The sequence below is a fragment of the Eumetopias jubatus genome, unplaced genomic scaffold (assembly GCF_037043125.1).
Source record: "Eumetopias jubatus isolate StellerSeaLion01/CBP00866 unplaced genomic scaffold, mEumJub1_p1.0 scaffold_17, whole genome shotgun sequence".
Lineage (NCBI taxonomy): Eukaryota > Metazoa > Chordata > Mammalia > Carnivora > Otariidae > Eumetopias > Eumetopias jubatus.
Genome location: NW_028274823.1, coordinates 7564911 through 7592545, shown reverse-complemented (window position 1 = coordinate 7592545; position 27635 = coordinate 7564911). Strand labels below are relative to the sequence as shown.

At 50.7% G+C, this 27635-nt stretch overlaps 1 protein-coding gene across 3 annotated transcripts in view; it reads right to left on the bottom strand.

Annotated features, from left to right (window-relative positions):
- CTBP2 (C-terminal binding protein 2) overlaps positions 1 to 27635 on the bottom strand; it is a 156553-nt gene that overhangs the window by 111563 nt on the left and 17355 nt on the right. The gene's annotated exons all lie outside the window — the stretch shown is intronic.

Here is a 27635-nt window from a genome sequence, read left to right as displayed (position 1 = left end):
TCTGCCCTGTCTGAGATGGAGACTGCACCTGCTTCACGGGGGGACAGGGCCCTTCAAAGACAGAAGGAAGTCCAGTCCAGGGCCAGGGTACATCAACTACTCAGAAAATGCTAGTCATCATCGGATTCGGCACTTGGCTCCAGGACAAGGTCATCCTCATTAGCATCTTCTAAAAACCAAACCCGCCCCTGCCCACATCACGAGATAAATGGTTCCTATTTGGCACAAGAATGCAATAGTCCCAGCTGGGTCTTTGAGACCAACATGCCCCCATCCCATCTGCCCTCACCTCAGTGAGTCCTGTGGCAAGGCTGTGCTCAGCAACAAGAGACTGGGTGGAGAAGCATCCAGAACCCCAGCCTTCCCTCCTGTCAACGTTCCCTTGGCACAGATGCCGCCACCCGGTGCTCTCAGGAGGGCGCCCAACGTTAGGACACTGACGATGGAGCTGTGCTAACGTGACAGGTCGCCTCTCCGGGAACTGCTCACCTCTCCTCAGCTGCGAGTACCCCCCCACCCCGGTCCCGCTGCCCGTCTGCCCCTCAGGGCAGGGCAGACCAGCCTGCAAGACTGACTGGCCCATGGGGCCGCTGAAAGAAGGGCCCACAGAAACAAAACGCAAGCCAAAGCTCCAGAGAAGTCTCACCCCACCTCTCAAGGGCCTTGGATGGGGTCCCGAGGGAGCCCACCGTGACATGAAGGTCCGTGGGTCCACACCCAGGCAAGACCCATTTCAGTCTATTCTCCCTTCCTGCTGCAGACCCGGGCCCTTGTCACTGTTGGGGGGCATCAGTCTGAGAGGGCAGTGACCCTTAGTGATGGGATCGCAATAGGGATGTGAGGGCGGATGAAAAGGGGTGCCAGGGGCTTTCCCTGATATCCACAGTGGGTCCTCTTAACCGTCTCAAGGTCAAAGGCAACAGACAGGGAAAAGCCGCAGGCAGACGTGGAACCTACAAGTTCAGGGAAAACCCAAATGCCCACCGCATAAAATGGACCTGCCTAGATCACAAGTCCTTCCAGCCAAGTGGACGGACACAAGCGCACAGAGGCCACATGCAACAGCACCCGAAGAGTGTTTCGCAGGACTCCACGAGCACCCTGGGCCCCTGTTCCAGAATGACAAGGGCAGGGCACTTGGTTCCCTGTGTCCACGCCCAGCCCTCGTTACCAGCCCCTGCTTCCTGCCCTGGCCACCTCGGCTGGTCTCTCACTGGGAGGGTGAGATCGTCCACCACCAGTTGTGACCTCACTCTTCAGGGTCCCTCTGAGGATGTGTGGGGCAAAGCAACCCACAAGACTACTGAGATGGCACCAGGGGAGCTGCTGGGGAGCAAGGTCAGGGCAGTAAGGGCCAACAGGGATTGGGGGAGGTGGTGGTGCAGCCTTCTGCTTCTGAGCACGCTGGGCCACAGCTGGGGTCTGCCCTGCAATCAGGATGCCAGGCCAACACCGAGATACATAAGCCCCAGTGGCCCAGAACGGTGCCCCCACCCCTCAGCCGCCCAGACTTTGTTAACTCACCCCAGAAAGGCCCAGCCCATCCGGCATGGAGCGGTACAGAATTCTGGTTCAGCTGTTACATGGGAAAAGGCAAGCAAAGGACAATGTCCACCAGAGAGCAAAATGTTCCCTACACGTCAGACAGGACAGAGTGAACACGGTGTGATCTGAGATGCTGTCGCCCCAGTGCAGCCAGGTTATTCCTCCCCAGGACTCAATTCCACTTACTACTGCCTCATAATAAATAAACCATATTAATTAGCTTTGAAACAATTAGCCTTTATTCAGGGGAAGAAAAAAAAAAAACAAACCCAACAACCCTGCAAGCTAATTCTTTCCAGGTCCCTATACAGCCCACGTTGGCATCGAGACACTTAAGGTCAAATCAACACTTCGTTATAATCCCCCGATGTCCAAGAGCTTCAACTTCAATAAGAAAAAAGCCCTCCGGGCAGAAACTTTACATACATAGTCTTTGTGGCGAATGTTTATGGAAATTTTGTAATATTAAATATGTTCAGCTGGTTTTAAGTTTTAAGAAAGTAAAGCACCAACAGCCAAGATTTTAGAACTCTGGTCTTCAACCGGGACCGCCAGTGGGAAACTTAAGGGGAGTCTTGGAACTCTGCCATGTTTTTAAGGAAAACAAAATAGGATATTTTCTCAGTGTTGTCTCAGATGTAGTCAATTAATTTGTCCCCTTCTCTGCTCTGTTTTCAGCTTTTTACTTCTGTGTGCTACAGAGCCCGCACATCTGAGACAGGTTAGGTGACCAGGACAGCAAAGCCTCGTAGCCCTCGCTAAGTGCTGCAGAAACGCTCTGTCCTAAGCCACTATTCCACTGAGGGAATAAACAAAGACCCAAGGGTGCCAGGTGGGGGGGGGGGGGTAGGGGGCTTGGAGACAAGCGTAAAAATGACCACGGAAAGCAAATCAATAAATGGGTGCTGCTGATCAGGCCTGGCACAGGCCAAGGTTTTCGGGGGAAAATAAGTAGATCCATAAGCATCAACCCCCCACATACAATGATGTCATTTTGTGAATTCAAGCTGAGTTCCCACACCCCAAACTGCCCAGCTGGCCAGGGGAGGGAAGGCAGCTGGCCTGAGCCGATTGACCCTCGGCTCATAGAAGCCTGTATGAAAAGTCAGACAAGCCATGAAGCTGCCTCTTTAACTCTGAACAGACCAGAGGAGTGGAAGGAATCCCTGCCAGGGGGCCAGGACCCCTTTCAAATCAGCCTGGCTCCCAAGGAAGCCTGGCCCACGGAGGCCTCTGCTGAATGTACCAGGACCCAGTTTCCAGCAAGGGAGGAACGCGGATAATCCCACATCGAAAATCATAGACACCTGTAGGTGGCTTTTCATGGTTCCAAATAGTAACTTAAGAGGAAACCTGGAGGCCGAGGTACACGCCCCTCTGTGTAGGGGGGTCTGGAACATGCCAGGAGTGAGGACAGAGCCCAGCTGGTGGAACCACCAGCCCAGCGGGGCATCTGGAAAGCAGGCCCTGGCCTGGGTTTTCTCCCTGGTAGAGTGGCGGGCTCCAAAGAGAAGAGGTGGTATCTAAGCTCCTTTCCTCTAGGCACCCCATCTAAACCCCAAGTGACAAAGGGCACAGGGTCTGACGGGAAGCAGAGGGGTCTCCTGATGCTCATTACCACCATAACACCAAACCTACAGGCTGACAGTCTTTAAAATAAAATCCACTGATGAGAAAGCAGAATGTTGAAGCCTCAGCAAGACAGACAACCCTACACACTCTGGTGGGAATAGGAGGGCTCCTTTTCTGAAAAGTTAGATTTCATCCTTCACCCCATTCTACCCCTAGAGGTAGGGGTCACAGAAGGGACCGGTACTTACATAAAAGTAAGAAACCATCTAAGATGCCCCCTTAATAGCTAGATAACTCTCTCCTGAGACACAACAGATACGTACTCACTGTACCATATATCAGGCATCACAACACCTGTATCAACAGATTATGCAGTTAAAAAAATTTTTAAAAATACTTAACATGGGAAAAATACTTACAGGTTAAGTGGAAAAAGAAATACGAAATACATAGAATAATCCAATCGTAATTTTAAAATATTCTTTAAATGGTTTTCATTTTTTTACATATATACACTTACATGTAAGAGACAGAAATCACATCCAAAGTGTTACTTCTCTATGCGAAGATTAAAGGTGATTTTTTAAATGTCTTTCAAGATCATGCAAATCATTTCATCTTCTTCACACTCCCCTATATTCTCCATGTCCTACAATCTGAAAATGCACAGTGAAGATGCTGTGGCCGGGGGGTAGGGAGCTGAAGCTGGGAGTACAGAACGGGAGTCCCCAGGTCATGGCAGCAACTACCTAGGTGAGTTTGAAGCAAGTAAGGTGTCTCCCACATCCTTGTGCAAATTCAGTCTGTAACAGGGTGTCCCTCTTGGTAATTCAGATACCTAAGTTTGAGTTCCAGTGGCCAAGCAACCTGGGAGAATCCACTGGGGTGGGGTGAGGGGGCGGGGGAGGCACCCACACAGTGGGGGACCCCTGGGCTCAGATGGGGAGCTTGCCACCCATACATCCCCGGGGCCGCTGGAGAAAGACACGGCACTAGGGCTGAGAAAAGGGCTGACTTCTCAGCAGGCTCGGCCAAGTTCTTAGGCACGGACCAGACTGCAGAAGAATGAGCACAGAGAAGTACTTGAAGACGAGAGCTGAGCCCTCAAACCCTAAAGAATGACTTAACACGAAGAGTGATCAGCTTTCAATACCAACATGACCAGTGGGCTCCATGTGGAATATTGAGCAGGGCAGTGAAGCTGGGTAAAATTCACACGGACAGGTAACCCCTTCTCTCCCCAACACCGTGTCCTCACCCCCACCCCTTTATACACTACAGAAGCTGATCACGGCTGCGCCTGTTTTGTAACTGGTTTAGCTGGTCAGCGTCATGCCAGCAGGGACGCAATCTGATTTTTGTGCTGGAGAACTCGGACACCCACCCCTTGGTGTTAAGAGCCTTGGAAGGAGGCTGTGTATGGTCCTGGAAAAGCTGGTCATCCTCAGAATGCCTTCCTCCGCTGAGCCCAGGAGGTGACCGTCAGCACCTTGTTTGTGGGGATTCCTGCGATAGTGCAGGTAAGGTAAAGTGCACAGAGCTGGGTTCAGGGCACGCCGGAAACCCTAGCATTTCACAAATACTTTCTTTACTGACACAACTGGGTAAATTCAAGAATCCAGTGTCCTGGAAAGAAAGAAAGAAAAAAAAAAAGCCTGCAGGAAATTGGGTTCCCTTTTTATTTCAAAGCAAATTTATTCAAACCTAAACCTCAAGGTTCAGAGAGGATTTAAGTATAAAATGAAGTACATCACTGCCATCAAACGGAGCAGCTGTGGTACCTGCAACAGAGGAAAGACTACTTTTTAAAATCCATTTACAAGGTCGGGCGTTTGACAGAGAATAGCACTTGGGGAAACTCTGCAAATACAAACACGAGCGAGGCACCGAAGGTCTGAGGATTAATGTGTGGGTCCAGAATGTACTTCCTTTAGTGGCAACAAGCTTTATTTTTAAGAATAAATCAGAGTAGGGGCGCCTGGGTAGCTCAGTCGTTAAGCGTCTGCCTTCGGCTCAGGTCATGATCCCAGGGCCCTGGGATCGAGCCCTGCATTGGGCGCCCTGCTCGGCCGGGAGTCTGCTTCTCCCTCTCCCTCTCCCACTCCCACTCCCCCTGCTTGCGTTTCATCTCTGTCAAATAAGTAAAATCTTTAAGAAAACAGAAAAGAAAAAAAGAATAAATCAAAGAAAAGAATAAATCAGAGTCAGGGGAGATCTCGACGGAAAACCGAGACCCAGATGACCTGGCAAAATCAAGTGTGGCTTGGTCCTTTCCACTCCCCACCCCAACACGTCGTCAGAACACGAAAGCCCCGAAACAGACAGGACAGCCTCTTCACCTGTGACCCCGGCTCAGACCAACCAGTGGCACTGATCCCTAATACAGATGCCAGACACTCCTAACCCAGAGGGATCCAGGACCAGGAGAGGAAAACCAAATACCAGCCCAACCGAGGGGCCCCTTCCCTGGCTGCATGACCCCCATCTCAAGCACCAGGTGGGGAGGTGCAGGTGCCTCATCAAGCAGCATTGCCTACAACCAGCATCAAGTCGGACCCAACAGTCTCATCTAGGAAAAGGAACAGAGGAGTCCCTAAGTAGCATGGAAATATTACATATCAATTCATATACATCAGGTAAATAACCCTGGGAATCCTGAACTCTCTTCCACACACACCTAATTACTCAGTGTGTTTCATTAATTTTGAAAGTACAGACAAGCTTTTAGCACGGATGGTCACGAGGGCCAGGGCTGTCCTCTCTTACAAGATGAATGTGTAGATACACACATACCTATGTGCACAACGCACCGCACCTGTGCTTTCTGAAGGGACGGCAGCTCAAACGTGTCCCTCTGAACTTAGGTTCCCAGCATGTGTGCATTTACAGTCGTCGTGAAATCACACCAAAGCCAACCCGGGGACCCGCGATGACTTCCAAAGCCCCACGGATACTGCCTTCCCCTCCTTTGTGCATCAAGTCTACACCCCACGTGTTGCTGCTATCACCGCGTGACTGCTAAGAAACAAAACCTTAAAATTCCATGATCCATTATCCCAAGTTGGGTGTCTTCACATCCTGCAGTCAACGAGCACGATGCAAAAGCACACATCACAGAGAAACAAAACTCCCAAGGGGAAAGCAGCTCTTTCTGCTAGTTTCAAACTAGCTGAGCCAACGTGGCAGAAGCCACTCATGTGTCACCGCACAGCCAGTCACTGAGACAGGGGGCGAGCAAAGGGGAGGCCGGTGATGCCCAGTTCCTCTTTACATCAAGCAACTGGGTGGAGAGGGGGTGTGAGGGGGCTTCAGCACTCAGGTCCCCACAGTGGGTTTCTTCTTACCCACTTCTGGTCTAAGACTGGGTCAGAAATCTTTGGGATGGAATATTCCTCATCAATAAAACAAACCAGGGATACACAAAAGAACTTGAATGAATCTCAACGGGAATCACGCGGTGAAAAAATTCAATCCCAAAAGGCCACACGTTCTGACTCCATATATGTAACTTCCTTATGTAACAAAATTAGATGAAAAAAAAAAAAAAGATTCATGGTTCTCAGCGGGAGGGACTGGGAGGAGGGCAGGACACGCCAACGCTAGAACATTCTCTGAGCAAGCCAGGTCTTGGCTACCTGAAGAGGGTGTGGCTGTAAGTGGACGACAGGGGAGATCCTTGGGGTGGTGGGACTGTTCTGTCCCTTGACCACAGCAGGGCATGCTGGAACCGACACTTTGTGGTACCACCGCACAGAAGTAAACACACACGGGAACAAACACATGAAAGCTGGGCAAATCTGAAGGCTATCTGGGGATGCATCAGTATCAATTTCCTGGTTGTGTTAACTGTTACTATTGTTTTGCAAGATGTTACCAATGGGGGAGACTAGACAGGGTATTATTACAGGTACAGGGGACTGGAGGATTACTTCAAAATAAGTTTAATTACAAAAATAACAACCAGTTTGTCCTGGTTTTTATTGTTGTTTAGCTGGGCTCATGGTGACCATAGATAGATAGGGTAACTCCTTTCTTTTGTGGATTGCTGTGTTTACAAGAAGGAGCCCCCCAAGGAGCCAACCCTATGAACAGGATTTTCACACTGCCTGGGGCCCACGAGCCCAGCCTGCCTCTCCTTCTCCACTGCAGTCAGCAAAGATGCTTGCTCTGTAAGTTCTGTCCTGGGAACAGGCACAACTGACTGGTTTCTCTCTCCCAGCTGCTGTGGATGCCCGTGGCTCCCCAGGTCACATGTGACAGAGAGCACCCTCCCTGGCCCAGCAGCCCTGGAAAGGACGGGAGAAAAAAAATCAGCCCCTGGAGCTGGTCTGTGCTGGGTGAGTGGGCACCCTGGCGGGGAACTAAATCCAGGCCTCGCTGACCCAGCCTGGCTAAATCGAAACTACCGGCAACAGGCTGGAACAGGCCAAGACCGTCCCCAGCTGATACACACGGCTGTACGCTGGGCTGGCCACCTTCCAACACCCAGCTCGCTCAAAGAAAGTTCTGGAGCTGAGGCATCCCAGCAGATCATGGGGGTCAGGGGAGCCACCTGTCTGCCTGGACCCACAGCGACATTCCTGCTTTTGCAGCCTTCTAGGACAAAACTTAATCACACTGTATCAACCTAAAGGTCTTTTGTGGCATTCTGTTTGTCCCCCGTTGCCTCCGTTTTAAGGAGAGCCGGCATACTCACTCCTCACGCTCGCCGGTAACTCCCCGCTGATTCAAAGAACCCAAGGAAAAAATTACAGGAGCGTCTGTTTCTGCCTTTATTGTCTTCGGGGCTACACTTTTTTCGATTCTTTCAACGGGAGTTTATCCTTAATGTCTCCCGGAGACAGTAACAAAAATATCTCCCTCTCCCCAAAATGTGCCATTAGATAACAGTATACAGCTGAGAAGGATTTCAATAATAATGCTATTTTTTTCTGCTTCCAGAAACCCTTAAATAGCCACTTACTCAAAAAGCTGAATGTTTTCAAATCTCCCAACACTGCCCAGCTTCAAAGCTGCTGAAGAAATAACCAGCAACTCTTCCACGGAAATAAAAATTACATTCTACATAAATTAAATATATAATTTGATTAAACGTGTTTATGTCTTTGTGATGACATTTAAAATAGAAGCAATCATTTTCCTTCTTAAAAGAAAAACTCTTTCAAATATAATTCGAAGCTGTCAAACCTACCTTCTGCTACAGATCTTTTAAATGTCACATACCTTCAAAAGGGGATGGCAGTTTCCTTTTAAATATGCAATTCCAAGCAGCGCGTTCTGAATCAAGCACGTATTAAAACACACTGCTGGCATTTATCCTGACTGAGTGTAGCCTCCGTGCCCCTGCACCTGATGGACTTGCTCAGGCCCCGGCCGGTCCCTCCGTCCCTCCTCGGTCCCTCCTCATACTACCCCAGCGTGGTTAGTGCCCCCATGGCTGGCTGCAAACCACACGGCCCAGCACCAAGTCACGCCCCAACGCCTTAAGGGGGCAAAGGTATCTTCCTGTGATTCCTAGTTTCCCTCCCCATACCTCGCTGAACTCTGTGTAACCCAATTTTGGCATGACATCAACGGCCCAATTGTAAGACAGTGTTAAATCAGATGCAAAGAAAACCCCAAACTCATTCTCCTAAGTCAATGACCTACATATTCAATTGCTTATTCTCCAACTCTGTAGCAAACACCGTGCTATATTTAAACATAGAGCACAGATAGGCTTTCTCCTGAAACGTTAGTGATACAGACAAGCCTTCTACTCCAGCCCTCTCTCCTCCAGCTAAAGAATGTAAATCTTGTCAATATCAACTGTGGAACTCTGAAAGCAACAAGCGGGGTCGACTGTCTCCCTTATTTTAGTAAGGTAGCAAATGTCATTTTTGTAAAAAGCAAAAGTGAGCAGTATCTCCACTGGAACACAAGAAAAACGAAGCCTGGTTCAACCCTGCCTCCCCAGTACTTGGCAAATAGCAAGTGCTCAGAAAGAAAACAGATAACGTCCTCAAGTCAGTTAAACGTGGGTAACAAGCATGTCACGTACCAAGTGTCCAAAGGGTATGCGAACACTGCCTAACTGCTGAACCCTGACACCCAAATAGTATTGCAGCCAGCAGGGATGACAGCAAAAGCAGGAGGGAGCTCTCAGAGTCTAAGACTCTGGGAGACTTCACTGCCAGTCTCGGTATCTCATCCAAATATGACGGGGCATGGGAAAGTCAGCCCCCCACAACCAATGCTGGAAGAGGATCCTAAGAACATCTGAAGAAGCAACAAGGCAGAGGGTTTGAAAGCCAAACAGAAGACAGCCCAGCCCAACACCTCAACAGGTGCCTCCTTCCTGGGAAAGGAAAGCTGCTGGGGGTAGGGCGGGGGGCAGGGCAGTAAGCAAGAGGCCAGGGGAGCCTTCCAAACAGACTGCAGTGCAGTGGGTCCTCTGGGAAAGGACCAGGGTGACTAGAACACACGTGACAACCACAGCCCAAACTGCGGCTGTAGTTTGGAATCCCTCCTGCAGGCACCTTCTTGCCATGTCCAACCGTGTGACCCTAGAAGCATCTTCTCACAGGTATGGGAAAAGAATGCCACCCGGACACACTAAGATCCTCTAACTCAAGTTCTAATTCCATTTAAAACAGGCGATCATGAACATTAAAGCCAATTCTCAAGTGACCAGGGCTTGACAGAAATCAAGAGTGCAGAACAGGAAGAGTCATTGCAAAAGGGATTTCTCTGTTCCTTTGGACTCAGGTAAAGTTCCGTTCATTGGGCAGCAAACTCCAGCCCCACAGCACAGATGAGAAGGGCCAAGAAACACCACCCCTGAGGCCAGACCCCACAACCTGACCCACGGCGTCAATGAGGAAGATGGAAAACGCGTGTGGACTGAAATGCTCAACTCAGTGGAGCCGTCATTCAGCAAAATGTTTTTGTTCCTTTTGGCCACACTGGCCCTTCTAAGTGGTTCCTGCACCCTCAGCCTCCTCCTCAGAGGAGACTTCCCAGTCAATACCACTCGCCCTCCCGTCTCCCCATGCCTCGCCCACAGAAGTAATCAGCCAATTTCCCTCAATCAACTCTCTGGGGCTCCGCCATTGCTTTTTAAGCCTTGCTGTCAAGCTTTCCTTCCTATCACCTCCCCCCACTACCGTAGATTTATTTATATATATATTACATATATAAATTATATAAAATTACATATATAACATATATATATTAACATATACATTCAAAAAAGCTGGTGTGGACTCCTGATGGTCAAAACCAACAGCCTTTTTTTTCCTTAAAGATTTTATTTATTTATTTGAGAGAGAATGAGAGAGAGCACGAGAGGGAAGAGGGTCAGAGGGAGAAGCAGACTCCCCGCCGAGCAGGGAGCCTGATGCGGGACGCGATCCCGGGACTCCAGGATCATGACCTGAGCCGAAGGCAGTCGCCTAACCAACTGAGCCACCCAGGCGCCCCCAACAGCTCTTTCTCAGCTGCTATCTAGACACTGCCCCACGACATACACACACACACCCCCCACCCTATGCACTCGGATACTGCGCCAAGTGAGAAGGAGGTACTATTAAGAAAGGCAGATTTGAAGATAAATGAAGATAAACGAAACCTAACCTTGTCTTCAAGGAGTTCTCCAGTGCTGGAGAAGCAGGCATGGAAGGAGATTACCCCTCTGCCTGAACTCCCATTCAGATGCTCCCAAGTCCATTTCCTCCACCTGTCTCCCTAGGCAGAAGCTCCATGTGCACCTCACCCCTGCCTTCTAGACACTTCCTCCCCATCTGCATGTCCCACCTGCCCCTCAAACTCCGCTAGCCCCCATCATCGCCCTACCACTTGGGAGTTCCTGATTCCGACCAGGCTAGCCTCTCCATTTGTCCACCTCTGTGTCTGACAAATTGGGAGAGTAATCCCAATGTTTCCCCTACACACCAGTTCCAGGGCAGGAAGTAAAACTCCTAACTATCATCTTTAAACCACCTAACAAAAGCCCAACAGAATTAGTATTTTTTTGGAAGAGAGTCCAATTCAACTGGTCGGTATCAACTGGCTTTGTCCTTGAAGTATTTTAAATTCCATTCCATGCAAGCTGGTGCAGCCACTCTGGAGAACAGTATGGAGGTTCCTCAAAAAGTTGAAAATAGAGCTACCCTATGACCCAGCAATTGCACTACTGGGTATTTACCCCAAAGATACAAACGTAGTGATCTGAAGGGGCACCTGCACCACAATGTTTATAGCAGCAATGTCCATAATAGCCAAACTATGGAAAGAGCCAAGATGTCCCTCAACAGATGAATGGATAAAAAAGATGTGGTGTGTATATAATACACACACACACACACACACACAGTGGAATATTACACATTTCATCAAAAAAAATGAAACCTTGCCATGTGCAATGATGTGGATGGAACTAGAGATATTATGCTAAGCAAAATAAGTCCATCAGAGAAAGACAAGTATCATATGATCTCACTGATATGAGGAGAATTTGAGAAACAAGACAGAGGACCATAGGGGAAGGGAGGGAAAAATGAAACAAGATGAAACCAGAGGTTTCAAACCATAAGAGACTCTTAATCTCAGGAAACAAACTGGGGGTTGCTGGAGTGGAGGGGGGTAGAAGGGAGGGGGTGGCTGGGTGATGGACACTGGGGAGGGTATGTGCTATGGTGAGCGCTGTGAATTGTGTAAGACTGTTGAATCACAGACCTATACCTCTGAAACAAATAATGCATTATATGTTAATAAAAAAAAAAAGAAAAGCAGAGTTCAACTTAAAAAAAAAAATTCCATTCCAAATCAAATGACCACCTTAGAACAAGAGCTCCTCACAGAACGGCTTCCTCTAAATTGTCCCTCAACATGCTTCTGACTTTTTCCGGTGGACCCAGGCACAAGCAGCCTGATATGTTACCAGACCTTGGTTGATGGTAACTCTCTATCCCTGTACCCAACTCTCTGAAACAGAGCATTTCTCTTTGTGATCAGCTCAAGGGCAAATGTTGTCTCCCTAAACTCAGAGAGAGCTGTCCACGGCCAACTGTCCTGAAATTTATGGTTGCTGTATTTGCATTTTTTTTAATCAACTCTGGCCCTTCCCCAATCTCATACAGCAGCCTATTTTCGAGTCCTCAAAGTACTTTCTTGAAAGAGGTAGGATATAAATAAATGGAATCCACTCAAGGACACGTTAGTGGCCCTATAAACCAGGGCTTCAAATGTACTGGCCCCAGAAAAACTTGGAGAAGCTTCCCCGAGGCCAGTGAAGCCAGCACACCCGGATTGCTGGGTTTTTGTAGGGCCCAGCTCACAAGGTAGCAGATATGCAGGGAGGGGTCCAGAACACCCCCTTAACCAGTATCTTCACACTGAAAAAAACTAGAAATGTACGTGCTACTACGTGATTTATCAGTGGCTCCAGAAATCAAGTGCAGGCAGCCAGAAATGCAAACAGGTAGGCACAGATGTTGAAAACCAGGAACTAAAGACCATGACCCTCACGCTTCATTGAGCACAGTATCTGGCGGGGAGGGGAGACCACAGGGCAAGAGAGAGGCATGAGAAGGGCTATCAATGATCATTCTGAATATCTAGGGAAAGCCAAGACAAGCAGGCCCCCTCTAAATAAAAACGGCATGGCTACTTTTTCCAGAACGAGTGAACTCCACAGCCCACCCCCAGCGGAGCAAATGGTATAGACTCTGCATCTGTCTTGTTAATGGAGGGGCGAAGGTAGAGGAGGATGTCCCCCACCCACTCGTCCCCCGTACCCACTGCACCACCCTCCCGCAGAAAGCCAACCTTCTGTTAAATGGTTTAAAAAACAGCTCCATTTCCCTACATGATGGGTAGCACTATAAAATTTCATAACTGCTTTAGAAAACTAAACAATGTACCTATTCTGTGACCAGTAATTCCATTTCTAGGAATTTACCCAAGAGACATGAAAATGTAGGTCCATAAAAAGACAAGCGAAGAACGATCCATAGCAGCTTTATTCAGAATAGCTAAAAGCTGGAAACAGCCCATGTATCCAACCACAGGTAAAAGGGTAAACAGTGTGGCAGATTCCTACAATGGAATCCTACACAGCCACTAAGAAGGAACAGGTAACTGACCCAGGCTAAAACAATTCAAGTATCTCAAAAACATTATGAATTAGAAAAGGCTTTTGCAAAAAGGTTCATGTGGTATAATATATATGAACGTATAACACATATGTATCTATGTATGTTATATAGTATTGGTTTCACGAACAAGCAAAATTAATCATGGGGAGGTTGGGGGTGCCTGAGGTGGTCAGGGACTGCATGGAAAGGGCCAGGAGGGAAATTTCTGGAGCAATGCCGTGTCCTGGATCTTGAGAGGGCACAGGTATGTGCATTTGCCAACCAAGTGACTGGCCCCCTTAGGATATATGCATTTCCTTTTACCGCATGCCCCCACTCCCCGAACACCTCCCAAAGTTTCACCTCAAAGGAAAACAAAACAAAGAGGAACCACAAGCAAGTCCATGTCAGGTGATGAGATGCACGCTGAGGGACTCAGGGTTAAAGGTGAGCAGGATCTGGAAAGGTAGCCAAGAAACGTTGCCAAGTAAAAGACAGGCTGATGGGCAGAGGGCAGGAGAGCGCCTTAGCCCTTGGGTGAGGGTGGGTGCATGTGTTCACTGCAGAATCGTGTCCACTTGGGGAGCCTTTCATGCTTGTCAATCCACAGGAGTCCTGTCTCTGGAATGAGGCCCACAGGAACCCTGAGAGGCAGGGTCCATTTCCCCACCAAGTGTGCGAATCCAGGCAGCCCAGGTAGAACTTCCGCCCAAGTCCTATGTGGAAACAGCCTCCAACCAAGTAATAGCCACTCTGTCCACGGACTTCTGAATCCAAGGAGGCGGGCTGGGGGCTTGTTTAGGACTGTGTGCTCATGCCAGCTGATAAAACAGAACCCCGCCCCCTCAGGAAAAGAGCCACTGTCTGAATACAGCGTCAAGGGGGCTCACCTGCACTGTGTGCGTTCTGGTGTCTCGAGGCAGGCAAGGGGAACCCCAAGAGCAGCCAGAGCAGCCAGAGAGTTTCAGACCCTCCCTCTCCAAGCCTCTTCAGGGGTGGTACAGCCTTTTGGCCCACAAACAGCTCCCCAAGAGCAAAACAATTACCCAGAGCCCATCTGGAGCACATCATAAGTGCCACACGGCCGTAACCCAGCTATCGCTGGGAAGGGCCATGTCCTGTCAAAGTCAGGACTCCTTTGTCTCAAGGTGTAGCCCCAGCACAGGTCACACTCATGGGCCGGACATTCCAGCCTGTCGTATCACTCAAGAGGCTTTTAAAGGATTAAGTATAGAAAATGAAAGTTCCCGGGGGGGAATACAGCATGGGGACCCTCTGAAAGGCCACCCACTCCACTGTCATTCCAGATGCTTCACTCAGATGGCGGGCAAATGACAATAAAAGCACGTGTGAGAGGCATGAACAGCGAGGCAAGGGTAACGGAGCCATACCCAGATGGAACCCTAGTGCTCAGACTTGGGCCACGCCTGGAATCACTGAGCACAGGCCCCGCATTTTAAGACTCAGGCAAAAGGCACTGGGAGAGTAAGTATGGCTTGCTGCCCGAACTAGAAGAAATTCCTGGGCACTGTCCCTTTGACCTACGTCATAAAGTTCGATAGGTGTTAGGAGTTTGGGTCCTCCAAAAACAAGGCCAGACGAAATGAGCTGTGCAAGAGACTTCTTGGGGAACGCAAAAAGGGAGTCAGAGAGAGATTCGGGTTGGACTCCTGCAGAGGAACAGGGGAGAAAGGAGTCCAGGTGGGAGAAATCTCCACCGTTGTGCAGTTTAAGGCCAGCATTGGCTGGCTGCTAGGAGGAATCCCCAGTCTTACAGGAAAGGCCTGGGGGCACCAGGTGGCTCAGTCAGTTGGGTGTCCAACTGGTAATTTCGGCTCGGGTCATGATCTCAGGGTCGTGAAACTGATCCCCATGTCGGGCTCCACTCTCAGCAGGGAGTCTGCTTGAGATTCTCAAGCTCTTCCTCTCCTTCTGCACCTCCCCCTACCCCCCCCCATCTCAAATAAATAGATCTTTAAGGAAGGAAGGCCGGAACGAAGGCCTGGCATCCCCACCATGTTCAGACCCCAGCTAGGGGCAGCCCCTGGGAGCCGAGGCTCTGTGAGTGCCAAGCTGGATTCCAGATGCAGAACACAACAGTTGGGGCCACCAGTCGATTCCATTCCCAGAAGCAGAAGATATCAGAGAGGCACCTTTTCATGGCTGCCACCCCTTACCAGGTCCCTGCTACAGTTTTACCACCCAAGACTTCATTCTAGATTTCTCCAAACATGGACAATCCACTCTCAGGGCCACCTGGCTGCACCCCAAAGTACTGGGGTGGATGGCATTTGGCAGGTGTGAGGCAGGGAGCCTTGCAAGGATGCCCACCCTCAGGGACTCACAGCCTAGCGGGAGCACCCCTACAAGATGGGGGGCGGGGGTGGGAGACAGAATCTCCAGGACGAAGCACATAAATGGACAGGAGCTGGCCATGAGGTGGCGATCGGGAGAAGCGGACACCTTATCACTGAGGCAGAGTGTGACACAGGGTTGGCCTGGATCTACGATCAAGGTACTCGATTTCCCAAACTAGGGTATTAAGTTACATTCACACTGCTTCCACAAACCCAGAACGGAGTATCCACTCAAAACAACACACGCTTATTTCTGTATCACACAAAGATCAATGTTCCTAACCATGGGCAACTCTCCACAGGGTGACTCAGGGACCCAGGAAGCTAGGTGATTTCCTGCTGAACAATCAAGGGTGGAAAAAGAGAAAGTGGGTAAACACTTGTTTCTGAACTAATTCTGCTGGGAAGGGACACTTATTCCGACCAGGACTCACTGGCAGGAATGGTCCTGGGGCTTCAGGGAGATGCCTAGGTGGCCACCAAGCAGCCACTCCAGCAATCAGTCCCCACCAGTGAAGGGAAGTGTGGGACTGCAGGGGACATCCGGTCATCTCCACCACACACACCTGCCAACTTGGCCTCAGGACAGGCTTACTTTGGAAGCAATACAAGCCTCTGGTTCTCTGAACACAAGAGTCCAAGGTTATCGGACCATGGGGCCAAACCTGAAAAAAGAGGCCAACTCTAGAAACGCATCTCTTCCATTTTCCTGGGGCCACACAACCACGGCATTGAAGCGGAAGTGGTCCTAGCTTGACTTTCACTGATCGACTTAAAAAGTTAAGTTTTATTTGGAAAAGGCCCAACCCTAACACTTTCAAGTTTGCAAAAATGCTTTCATGTCTATCAAGGCTAAAATACCATCAAATCTGATACTCGGCATTATTTCATAAGCCACTAGGAAAGGAAAAAAAAGAATACTGTTCATTCAACTAAGGCACACAATCAATTTCGTGACGGCTCAATCCTGGAGATAGATATTAAAACGGCGTGAACACCAAGGAAGTAACAGTGTTTCTGTTGAAGTCTCTCAACAACCCAGGAAGAAGCACAGACCTCACCATTTCACAGATTGGGGGGCCCAACCCCCGTGTTGGGTTGGGTGACTTGCCAGAGCTTACCCAGCTTGCGGGGGGGGCGGGGGGGGTTCCAACCAGCCTGACTCAGCACCTGCACCTGCGTCGAGACCCAGCCCGTCTGCCAACCCTCACAGACAGACCTAGCCATTCTCCAGTATCCTTACATCCATATACGCTCCGCTTCAAATGGCAAATCAAGCACCTTGGATAGAATATTCTTTTAAACTCATTTGAATTAAAAAAAAAAAACACTACACTAAAATATGGATTTTCATCTGCATAACACTTTACCAACAAATTCCACAACATTCGAGTGAGAACAGATGATGTACTGAAACATCAAAAACAAGAATCCGATTTGGTAAACAGTTGAGTGCTATTTTCACATCATCCTAATGAATTTAGTTTCAATAAACGCAAATCAGCAAACACTCTGAAAATTCTAATGGTATGGCACAAAATGATGCTTTGAATGACAGCCCCAGAAAGCAAACTGTTTCCAGCAAGTGACAGATACCACAAGAGAAAAATCAAAACTGATGACTCCGTTCAAAGGGTCTACTTATATGGCTGGCAGGTCTGAACTTGGCCCTGGGCATGCTGCCCATATATAGCTCCCTGGACCATGAGTGAAGCCAGTGGAGGAGCTCTAGACCCCTGGATCCTGCTCAAACTGCTCAATCTGATAGCAGGTGTCTGGTGCGCGCAAATATGTGTACAGCAGGTGGGTCAGCCATCACAAAAGACGCCGCGCAGAGTTCTGGTCAAATTCTTGCCCGGGGCAGACTCCTGCCTCTCGATCCATCTCAGTAGGGCCCCCAGCATTAAGTGCAGGAAGTGTCTGAGGATACGGATGGGATACGGGCCCAGACGCCCCCAGGGCCCCACTCAGCTGCCCACCCACCCTGTATGCTGTGTCTGAATCCTGTGGTCCCTAGGTTAAACCTCAATAGTGACTTCACTACCACTTTCTTAAACTCAAGAGCACAGTGAGCCCGAGACAGGAAAACACATGGACACACAGAGAGCCATCGCTTCCTCTGAGCTCTTCGTCTTCTCCATCCGAAAACAGGGGTCATTGTTGGTAGGCTGTCCTTAGAACACATCTAAACACAACTGTCAACTAGAAACCACTATAAAAAGACTGGCCTGGTCTTTTGCAATGACATTTTTACCTTGGCCAATGAACAAATTCAGAGTCGTTTTTGCAAAAAAGAACCCCAAAATCTAATAGCTTCCTTAAAAAACAAGCGTAGCGTAGTCTCTCCAGACTGTGAGCTCTGTGCAGACAAGGAAGTGGCCCCTTCTTACTGTATTCCTCCTGGAGCCTAACATGTGGGAATCAACACGTGATTAACTGAATTCTGAGTGCCTGGCACAGACTTCCTGGCCGTGGCCAAGATTACAGGAGTTTGTGGGTTTTTTTTTTCTTTTGCATGGACAATGAAAGTTTGGTTCCAAAAAGAAAGGCACATAAAAAGCATTTAAGACTTCACTGGTATGATTTTAAGCACGAACCAAGATCAGATTTTAAAAGCATGTCAGCAGCAGGAACAAAAACAAGCATTTGAAAGCCACAAGCACGTTATTTTCCACTTGCTGTGCGTCCAAGGATCCAGGTAGCCCCCAACGGCCAGACCCATGCAGCTGGAACTCTTTAATCCATCACTATTCTAGTCCAGCGGCCTCGCCATCGAGTAAGCGTTAGGACTCTCAACTTGAGAACAAGGAGACGGAGGCACTGAGCCTCATGCCACGGTCCACAGATTAACAGAGTTCAACTCCAGTGCACCCAGTGGAAGGCCACTCATGACCTGCCCAGCAAAGGCCAACGGGGCAGGAGGAATACGGTGAAATGGGATCCGGGCTTCAAGACGGACCCCCATGGAGAATTCAGGACCCTCCGCTTCCTGCCACCCCTCCCCCTTCACCCAGGCGGCTAGAGGGGGTATAACACACCACGATTCCAGCTCTGAACTCAGGGCCCATCCAGGAACCCCAGGGAGGGACTGGGGAATCTGCAAGACCCTAGGATCCTAATGGTCCAGCACCTCTAGAGACGCCTCAGTGAGGGGGGGTCGCCGGCCCAGTTCCCAAGGGAGGGGAAAGATCGCAAAAGACTCGGCTAGAAAACTGTGCCACCTGCCATAGCAGCCCCAGACACACAGCTGAGGAAGGCAAAGCACCCAGCACCCCAGGTGCCACCTCTGCCCCCACAAGTGCTCAGGGAAGGGAATCAGCCAACAGGAGCAGCTGAACGGGGCTTAAGTCAGGCACAACCCTTCCCCCTGGCCCCAGCTGCAGCCTCTTAGCCCAGCCTGCTGGCCGGCTGCCCCTGCCCCACCACACTAACCCCCAATGGCTTCATCCCAACACCAGCCAGTCGCCCAGGATCTTGGTATTGTTAGAATCTCAAACCCTTTCCCTTTCCTAATAAAGGGGAAGAGCTAGATTGCATCCTACAGGGGTCCATGGGGCGCCGCCACCCACTTAGCCCAGCTAGAAGAGCCTCTCCTTGGTCCAGGGATCACACTGTCACCTGTGTTCACTTCCTCCTCCATCGCGGCCCCAGCACCCCTCATGCCCCCAACCCCAGGGCCTTCACCAAAGCCCAGTGACCTGCAAGCAAGACAATTCCTGGCAGCTCCTCAGGGCTTCCCCAGTTCCCTGTTCAGCACCCACCCCGCACCCTTTGCTCTCTCTCCCTCCTGTCTCAGAGAGTGGGCAGAACAAATTTCCCCACTTCCACCCCCGACGACAAGGTACCTCACATAGGAGTTCTGAACAATATTAGGTCCCAGGCTCCTGCAAGAACTGTCCAGAGCTGGATTCTGTTCCTATAAAAATGCACCTAAGACCCTCCCCACCCCATCCCCCTGACTAGAGCCATTTCTGGGGCTCACACCCACCCCCAGGCATGGAGCCCCGAGCCTCCAGCTCTGTTTCCTAGGCAACAGCCCGCTCTCCTTCCCACTGACCACTGACCGAGGCGGGAAGATCTGGACGCTCCCACAGTTACTTCTCAAGAGGCAGGAGACGCAGCTTTCCTTACTTATAAGCAGGAGGGGCCCTGCAGCAGCTGGGATCCCAGCAGCTAGGGCTCCCCCAACCCCGTTCACGTGCTCACAGGCACCTGTCCTACAAACCTGACCTCACTTTCACTCCAGGAGAGCCTCGCAGAGGAAATGGCACAGCCCCAAAGACTCTCACCTGGCGATGGGAAACTGGCCGGTGACTCCTGCTTATGACGGTGGTGAGTGGCTCTGGGTCACCTGGTGTCTGGGCTTGCAGGACTGGTGTACCTGTCACGTCGGACCCAAGTTTGAAGAGCTGTGCTTCCGGGAAACTCCTCTCTGCCCAGCCCCCATTCCGTAGGCCCATGCCTTCTGGCCCACGGGCAGAAAGGGGCAAGTGGCCTCCGCTGAGAGCAGATAGGCTGGGCAGTGGCTTTCTATCTGGTTGCCCGTTAGAATCATCTGGGAGCTTTTAAAGCTACCCGAGGCAGGTCCCACCCCAAGATCATTGACTTAGAACCTCTGAGGGTGGGGCTGGGCTCAGACCGCTTGTCAAAACTCCCAGGTGATGTCAGGGCCAGACAGAGATGAGAAAGATGGGGCTGGATGGGGCCAGGTGGAGGACAGGGCAGCCTCCGGGGTGGACAAGCTGGAGGGAACTCAGGCAGCCCCTCCTCACCGCCACCGGCAACTCACGGCCCATAGCCCACCTCCTTCAGGTCGCCTTCCCTTAGTGTATGTGGACGGGAGCCTGGGTCCCAGGGCCGGGACCCCCTTGCCCCTCCCCAGCCTGGCTCCCCAGCTTGCTCACTGCTCTCTGGTTGTGAGGTCTGCTCCTTGCAGGTGGGACCACGTCAGACTTCTTCAGGCTGCCATCCCAGACCCAGCACAGCATGGGCCACACTTTGTGCCACCCCCACCCCGACAGTTCAGTAGCCCTGAAATGAGGAAAGGTCCACTCCCCCTCCATGTGCTCAGAGAAGGAAGAGGCAACAAGGAAAGCAAGCCCCACCCCACGGAGCCCAGTCTCTCAGGAATTACCCTTCTCAGCACCTTCCAAGCCTCCCTACTCAGGTGTGATTTATTCCTGAAACCATCCCCTGCAGAGACTTCCCTGAACTCACACTGTGCACCTGCCACCAGCCAGGGGCTGAGAAACACAGACCCCATAGTCTGTTAAAAAGCACCAGCCCAAAACACTGACTACAACTCCCTCCAAAATAGCTCCACTCGGCCACGGACATCTAGGAATGGACACATATAACACGTTCTCCCCAAAGGCTAATAGAATGTCTCCCCAGAGGTGCTGCCTGTGTCCTTGAAAGAAGCCAGAGTGATTTCAAATGGGCTCTGGGTAGGCAGAGGTGGGGGGGGCGTTAGGAGGGGCGGGTCACCAAACTCCCCCCACCCAAATCTTCAGCGGTGACATCATCACCTTCAGGATAGGAGATGTTTATTTTTTTACAAGTCTCATGTTCCTAAAAATCTAAATTCCCCATCTGGGTCTTCACATACCAGTGGTGCCCAAATCACAATTCACCAAAACATTGAAAGCACCAACAATGTCAGAGAAGCGGTCTAAAAGGAAAAAGGGATTGGGAAATCAAGGTGAGAGAGAAACATCTGGGAGGAAAAGCCTAGTTTGATCAGAACGGGATCTGTGTTTTACAAAGGGCTATGATGTGGGCCTACAGAGATGGGGGTCCCACTTCTGGGCGCAGCCGCAGTGACCAAACTCAGAGCAGGGCCTTGGGAACCCCTGGCCCTCAACATCCAGCCCCCTGCCCCCACTGTCTCCCTCCCCCACCAGGCAGTCAGCAGCCGGTTCCCTTCAAGGATGGTGAACAGCACACACAATATCAAGGGTCAGACTTTATCTTTTAAATGCACAGTGTTGCCTGAGCCAAAAACAAAACAAAAAAGCTTTCCAAGATGCTTTCCAAATTCCAGAAACACACTGGGCTGGAAAAACGGAGCCCAGTTTCCTCTTATTTTTAATCTAACACTGGCGAGGTTTATAATAAAAGAGAATTACCTATTTATTTGCTTACCTTGGAAAGACAATAAATTGGAAAGGCTTCATAAATCTCACAGGGAAGTCCTTTAAATAAGGACTGTCAGCAAAAATCTGTAAATAACCTTCTGCCAGTCTCTAGCAATCACCTCCACCACACATTCTTTTTCCTTCCTGCTTTTGTACTAATCTTCTAGCAAACAAATCCAGTCAAGCACCAAAAAATGTTTTTAGGCTTATCGAGGTAAGGCTCAGAAAGTACCCGGGAGTCACCGGGCTGCTGACCAAAGGTGGCCCTGTAAGAAGCCACAGCAGAGAAGGCCCCAGGGGACAGGCTGAGGGCTACCTCCGCACCCCCAAAGGCAGCCACACCGCCCCCCCCGGCCCCGATTTACCAAACCCTGGTAAATCAACATTAATCTGAAGCATACCATCGGCCAAGCCCCAAACAGACAGACACCTAATGACACAAGGTCGTGCTCAGGCTGATGACAGGTTGTCACGAGTTGGCCCACCTTGGGGTGGGCTGGTGTCAACGGTGGCTGTGTTTGCCTCCTGCCCGTAAAACCCCAGCGTGGATGGAACTGCGGGATCCAGGCCAGCTGCTGGTCTGGTCAAGTTCGTCCATCCCGGTCCTGCCGGGACTGGAAGGAAGCAAGCTCGCACTCAAGAGCGGACCAGGCCTTATCCAGGAGGCCCCGTTCCTCCCACGTTAGCATGACTCGCAAGGCAACTGGTGGATGGGGTTGATTAAAACGACCTTCGGCAGCTCAGAGAGAGCAGAAGATGGACAGTCTCACACTGAGGTTTCAAGGACTGTGCTAAAAATAAGTTTAAATAAGAGGCAGAAGGAGGCTTGTGGATAATCAAATGAGCAAGACTTGAAAGAGCTGCTGTAATCAATTTACATATCAGGAAAGGAAAATTACCATAACCGGAGGGAAAATTTCTCCAAGCCAAAAGGTTAAAAAAAAAAAAAAAAAAATTAGATCAGCAAACCACTACCCAAATGTAAACGGAAATGTGTCTTCAGAAAGCACCACCCTCTTGAAATGCCTGTCCACTTCCAGAGCCTCGAAGCTTCACTGCGAGACCTCAATTCTTGGGTGTGAGACGCACAACTCAGGAAACCCAAACCCACCTGTGCACGTCCACAGACTCATTCGGATGGCTGGCTCGGCAAAGGAATGGGCTTGTCTCCAGTCCTACTGAGGTTCCCATGCAGCAACTGTCACCAAAAAGCTGTGTCCCTGCGAGCCACTGAGCTGCCCTGAGCCGAACACGCTGAAGAACTTTCAGCCCGTGAGAGGCACTTCGCTGTTATTATTACGGATGCACCAGATATTTATTTTTTTTTATCCTCCTCTTTGGCACATTCCCAGTACTCAAAAAAAAGCAGCTGTATTATCATTTATCTACCAAAGGAATGTATTTCTAGTATTCTCGAACACAGGCGAAGGCTTTTCTGAACTGGCTCCCTTTGAAATAGTCATCTGACAACGTGCACACCTCAAGAATGTTCTTCTTTTCCACCTGGGCCTGGGCATACAATAATAGCAAGCTGCTCACCCCTCCGGCAAAGCAGAGTGGCTGCCCATTCACTTCCCTCCAAGTCAGCTGGAATGATCCACCCAAGGGAGTGGCTTCTCACCTAGAACTTACCCTGTGGACACAGACGCGGAGCCCACGGAGGGCCCTGGGAAGGCCCTGGGCGGCCTGGAGTCACGGTCCTACTGTGCGCTCACAGCTGCGCACCATGGCCACGGGAAACCATCCACCGAGAGCTTTGACTGCTGTGGATGGAGCAGCCATGCTTGCTGACACCCTTCGGGGCAGAAAACACTTTTCTCTCTTATCTGTATGCAGTCAACCTTTCCCGTAAGAACTCCAGGCCCTGCACAGGTATCTTTCCCCCCAGCCCCTGTGCAGGTGTTTTCCCCCCGCCAGCCCCAAGGGTTGCGCAGGGAACTGGGGTCCCAAGACTGTCATGGCAGCGTGTGCCCGGAGAACCCTGCTGCAGCCAGGTCCTGCAGGCCCTCCAGCCTGGGACAATACTGGCCTCTGAAGCTCCCCCGGGACATGGGATGCCAACCTTCCTGCTACTCCCCCAAATCCTGTATGCATCTGCGTCTCCATCCACTCACTGGATGGGAGCCCACAGATGACCACCCCCAAGAGGACAGGGATGCTCAGACATGAGTTTCAGGCCAGGACCAAGGTCAGGTTGACTCTGAGTTCACGGGCATCAAAGAGTTTCCGTGCACACACAGGCACGCATGATGCACCGTGAGCCCCTCCAGCATGAGGAGTGCTCTCACCCACCCAGAGGCTGGGGCCCTAGTGGGGAAGCAAAGAACCAGCTCTGAAGACATTTCCAGCAACAACCGGAAAAATCGATAAATGCAGCGATCCCCAGCTAGCAATTTAAAAAATTCCCAGGCTCATTTCATTAAATTCCCCCCCAACTGAACGGAAATAGAATATTAAATACTACGAAGAAAGCCAGTCAATTTGGGCCCCCATGCAGTGTGATGGGGGGCGCTCTCCTGCACGCCCGCAGTGCCTCATTACAAATGACCCTCCTCAGAGAGATCCTGACCCTACTTGGTGCAAAGGTACTGGGGTGGGATGCTGAGCCAGTGGAATGATCCACAGCTGGATCTGGCAGCCACTGACCTTCCCACAGAAAAGTCCTCTAGTCCCTCCAGGCTCTCCCCAAACCACTGCAGGAAGGCAAATGGAGACCTGAGTCCCCCACCGCCCCGTGTCCCCAGGAGTCACAGAACACAGAATGACCACAGCACACAGGAAATACACTGGCTGCTTGCTCCAAAGCCACTTCCCCCAAGGAGGAGAAAGGAGGAAGCAGCAAGTGACGTGGCGGTCACTCCCGATCCCTCTGGACCCAGAGCCAGCAGCCGGGGTGGACAGAGAAGCACCTGTCTCCGGGTACCTTCCAAGAGGGGCTGGCAGGACATTGTGTGGAGGAGGGTGAGCAGCTGTTGTGTGCGTGTCCCCAGGAAGCCCAGGGACAATGGCCTGAGAAGCACCGTGGCCTGTATGTATGGGTTTGGAACTCACCCCTCTGGGGAGAGAAAAGGGGACCTTTGGGGGTTTCATGGGGCAGACAAGATTCCAACTCCAGGGACTGACCTTGGATCTATCTTGCCCAGCATGGGCCAAATGCCTGAAGTCTCAGACATCCTTGGATGGCGTCGGTGCCTGCCCCTCAAGCAACTCTATCTGCTGTGACTGGAGAGTGCCCCCCGAGCCAAGTGAGACCTCAGACATTACAGATGTGCCTCACATGACACATCTACCTACCTTGCCAAACTTCCGAGGCTGGCTTTTCTATACTAACAAAAAGGGGCGATTTCATCCGTTAACACGTGACGGAACTGGTTCTGCAGCCACGTGGTGTTTACATATCTTTGGTCAAAACTTACAGAACAGCAGGCGGAAAGGGTGAATCTTACTGTATGTAAATTACACCTATGTGAAAGTTTCTCAACCTCCATCTCGACGAAAGACCAAAACAAATAAAACAAACATCCTCCCCTGGGCAGTCAACTGATCTCCACCAAAGACCAAAACAAATAAAACAGACATCCTCCCCTGGGCAGTCAACTGCAGTCCCAGAGCAGGGACCCCAGCCTCCAGCTCGCCCCAGGAAATCACCTCGGTCCCAATCCCCAACCCCCAGAAGGGTCTCCACATCAGCGGGAAGGACCCCACTCCACACACACTGGCAGCGTCCCTGAAACTCAGCCGCACTTCAGAACAGTCTTGTCAGGGAAGACACTTTTGTTGCCTCCAGCAGGGGAAAAGAGAAATGAGACTCCCCTCAAGTACCGTGCCTTGACTGCTCTTACCCCAAAGTCTCCTCGATCCTCGGAGGAGGTCCCTTTAAAAAAGTGAGCCTTGTCAGGGTCCCTTTAATCTAACTGCAAGCCCATTTGATCAAGCCAGGAACGGACAGGCTCCGCCCCAGCCCCGCCCCACTGCTCCCTTCAGGAAGATCCCCAGAGGGACTGGATCTACCCTTGCTAAGGGCTGCTGCTGTCATCCTGGGGAAGCGTGGGACGTGCGTGCAAGGGCCAAGCCAGTAGCCCGCGAGAGCCCCCGGAGGCCACACCCAGCCTAACAAGTCCCCATCAGTAGGGCGTTGGGACCCCAGGCGTGCCCCAATCCTGAGAACCCAGGGACACCCACTGAAGGAGAAACAGTGGGGTAGCGCTGGAGGTCATCCAAGGTCACAGAGCAAGCTCAGGGCAGAGCCAGGACAAGACCTGAGACTTCCCTTGCTGGCCCCTTTGTTAAAGAGGATCACCACCATCCCTGGCCCTGAAGATGACCGACGTGGGGGGGGGGGGCGCCGAGGATATAGTGACAGTGACAAAATAGCCCTCAGCCCTATCTTGGCACCTGGGCTTCTCTGTGGAGGAACAAAACAGGGTCATGTGCAGGAGCTCAGAGCGAAGCTGACACTCAAGCTCTAGTGTAAAATGAGCTGGGTTTAGAGATGACTGACCCACCCTGCAGCCCGAGTCCTTGAGCAGACCCCCAAAGACTGACCCACCGTGCATGCAGCCCAAGTACTTGACCCACTGTCCTCCTGTCTGTCCACCACCTGTCAGTCACCTGGGCCTGTTCGACTGAGCACCAAGCACCCTTCTGATAGCTCCTCCACCCCTCACGTCCACCGAGTCCACAGCGGGTCCAGTCCCCCAGGCACCACGGCCATCGCTCTAAAATGCCATGTCTTGGGGCGCCTGGGTGGCTCAGTTGGTTAAGCATCTGCCTTCGGCTCAGGTCATGATCCCAGGGTTCTGGGATTGAGCCCCGCATCGGGCTCCCTGCTCAGCGGGGAGTCTGCTTCTCCGTCTCACTCTCCCTCTGTTCTCTCTCGCGCGCGCAAATAAATAAAATCTAAAAAAAAAAAAAAAAAAAAGCCATGTCTGGCCGTGGTGATCTGAACTCAGGGCCACCCCGCAACCCTCTGGGCCCTCTCTTTGCCTCTTCAGACCTAGAGTCCTTCCCACTCCCACACTTCATTCTCTCTACTCCAATGTTAACTACTACTATAATAATAATAGTAATGCCCACATTGGAGATCTTCCTCAAGGTGCATGTCAAGGGCTTGCCATACATGAAGTCACTTCACCCTCACAGATTCCCTGAGCACCCACCACCCCACAGTGAAGACACTCAGGCATAAGGAAGTGGGGTCACGTCCCAAGGACTTCACCAGGGGGGCAGGTGTCCTGGGACCCGAAATGCACATCTGGAAGTTATGTTCTTAAGCTCTACACAGCACATCCTCAGTCATAGGAGAGCACCACGGATGTCTTTCAATTCCTCCAGCAGCTCAGCATCCCTGACCCCTCAGCCTGGGGATGACCTACCGCCCACCCATGCCCTGGAGAAGCCCCTCGTGCCCATTCCAGCTCTTGCAAGGTCACCAGTACATTGCTGAACTTCAGGATAAACCCTCCTTGCTCTCACCTGGAGGCTGGCGCACAGTAGGAACTCTATTTGCTCAAGAAGTGGATTTTTGTTCAACAGGCCATTTTCAGAAAAGCAAATTCATCTCGGTGTCACTGCATAAATTTCCACAAATCAATCCAAATTGAGTTACTTTATCATAGAACGTAAAAATTTTAAACCCTATGCATAAAATATGATACATCTATTTTTATTTGATCTACAAAATTATAAAGCTTTCCTAAATCTCTTAAAGGTGGTTTTTCCAGTAATGCATAACTGCTTAATTGGGAAGTGTACAAAACATAATTACACTGCCTAACACTACAATATTGCTTATGGGAATATCTTCGTTCATGCATTCTGCTTTATTCTGTATTTAATCTCTATTAAGTTGTCTATATGAGAACAGATAGGTATGCTAGTCTTCATAAACACCATAAATCATAAAGTCA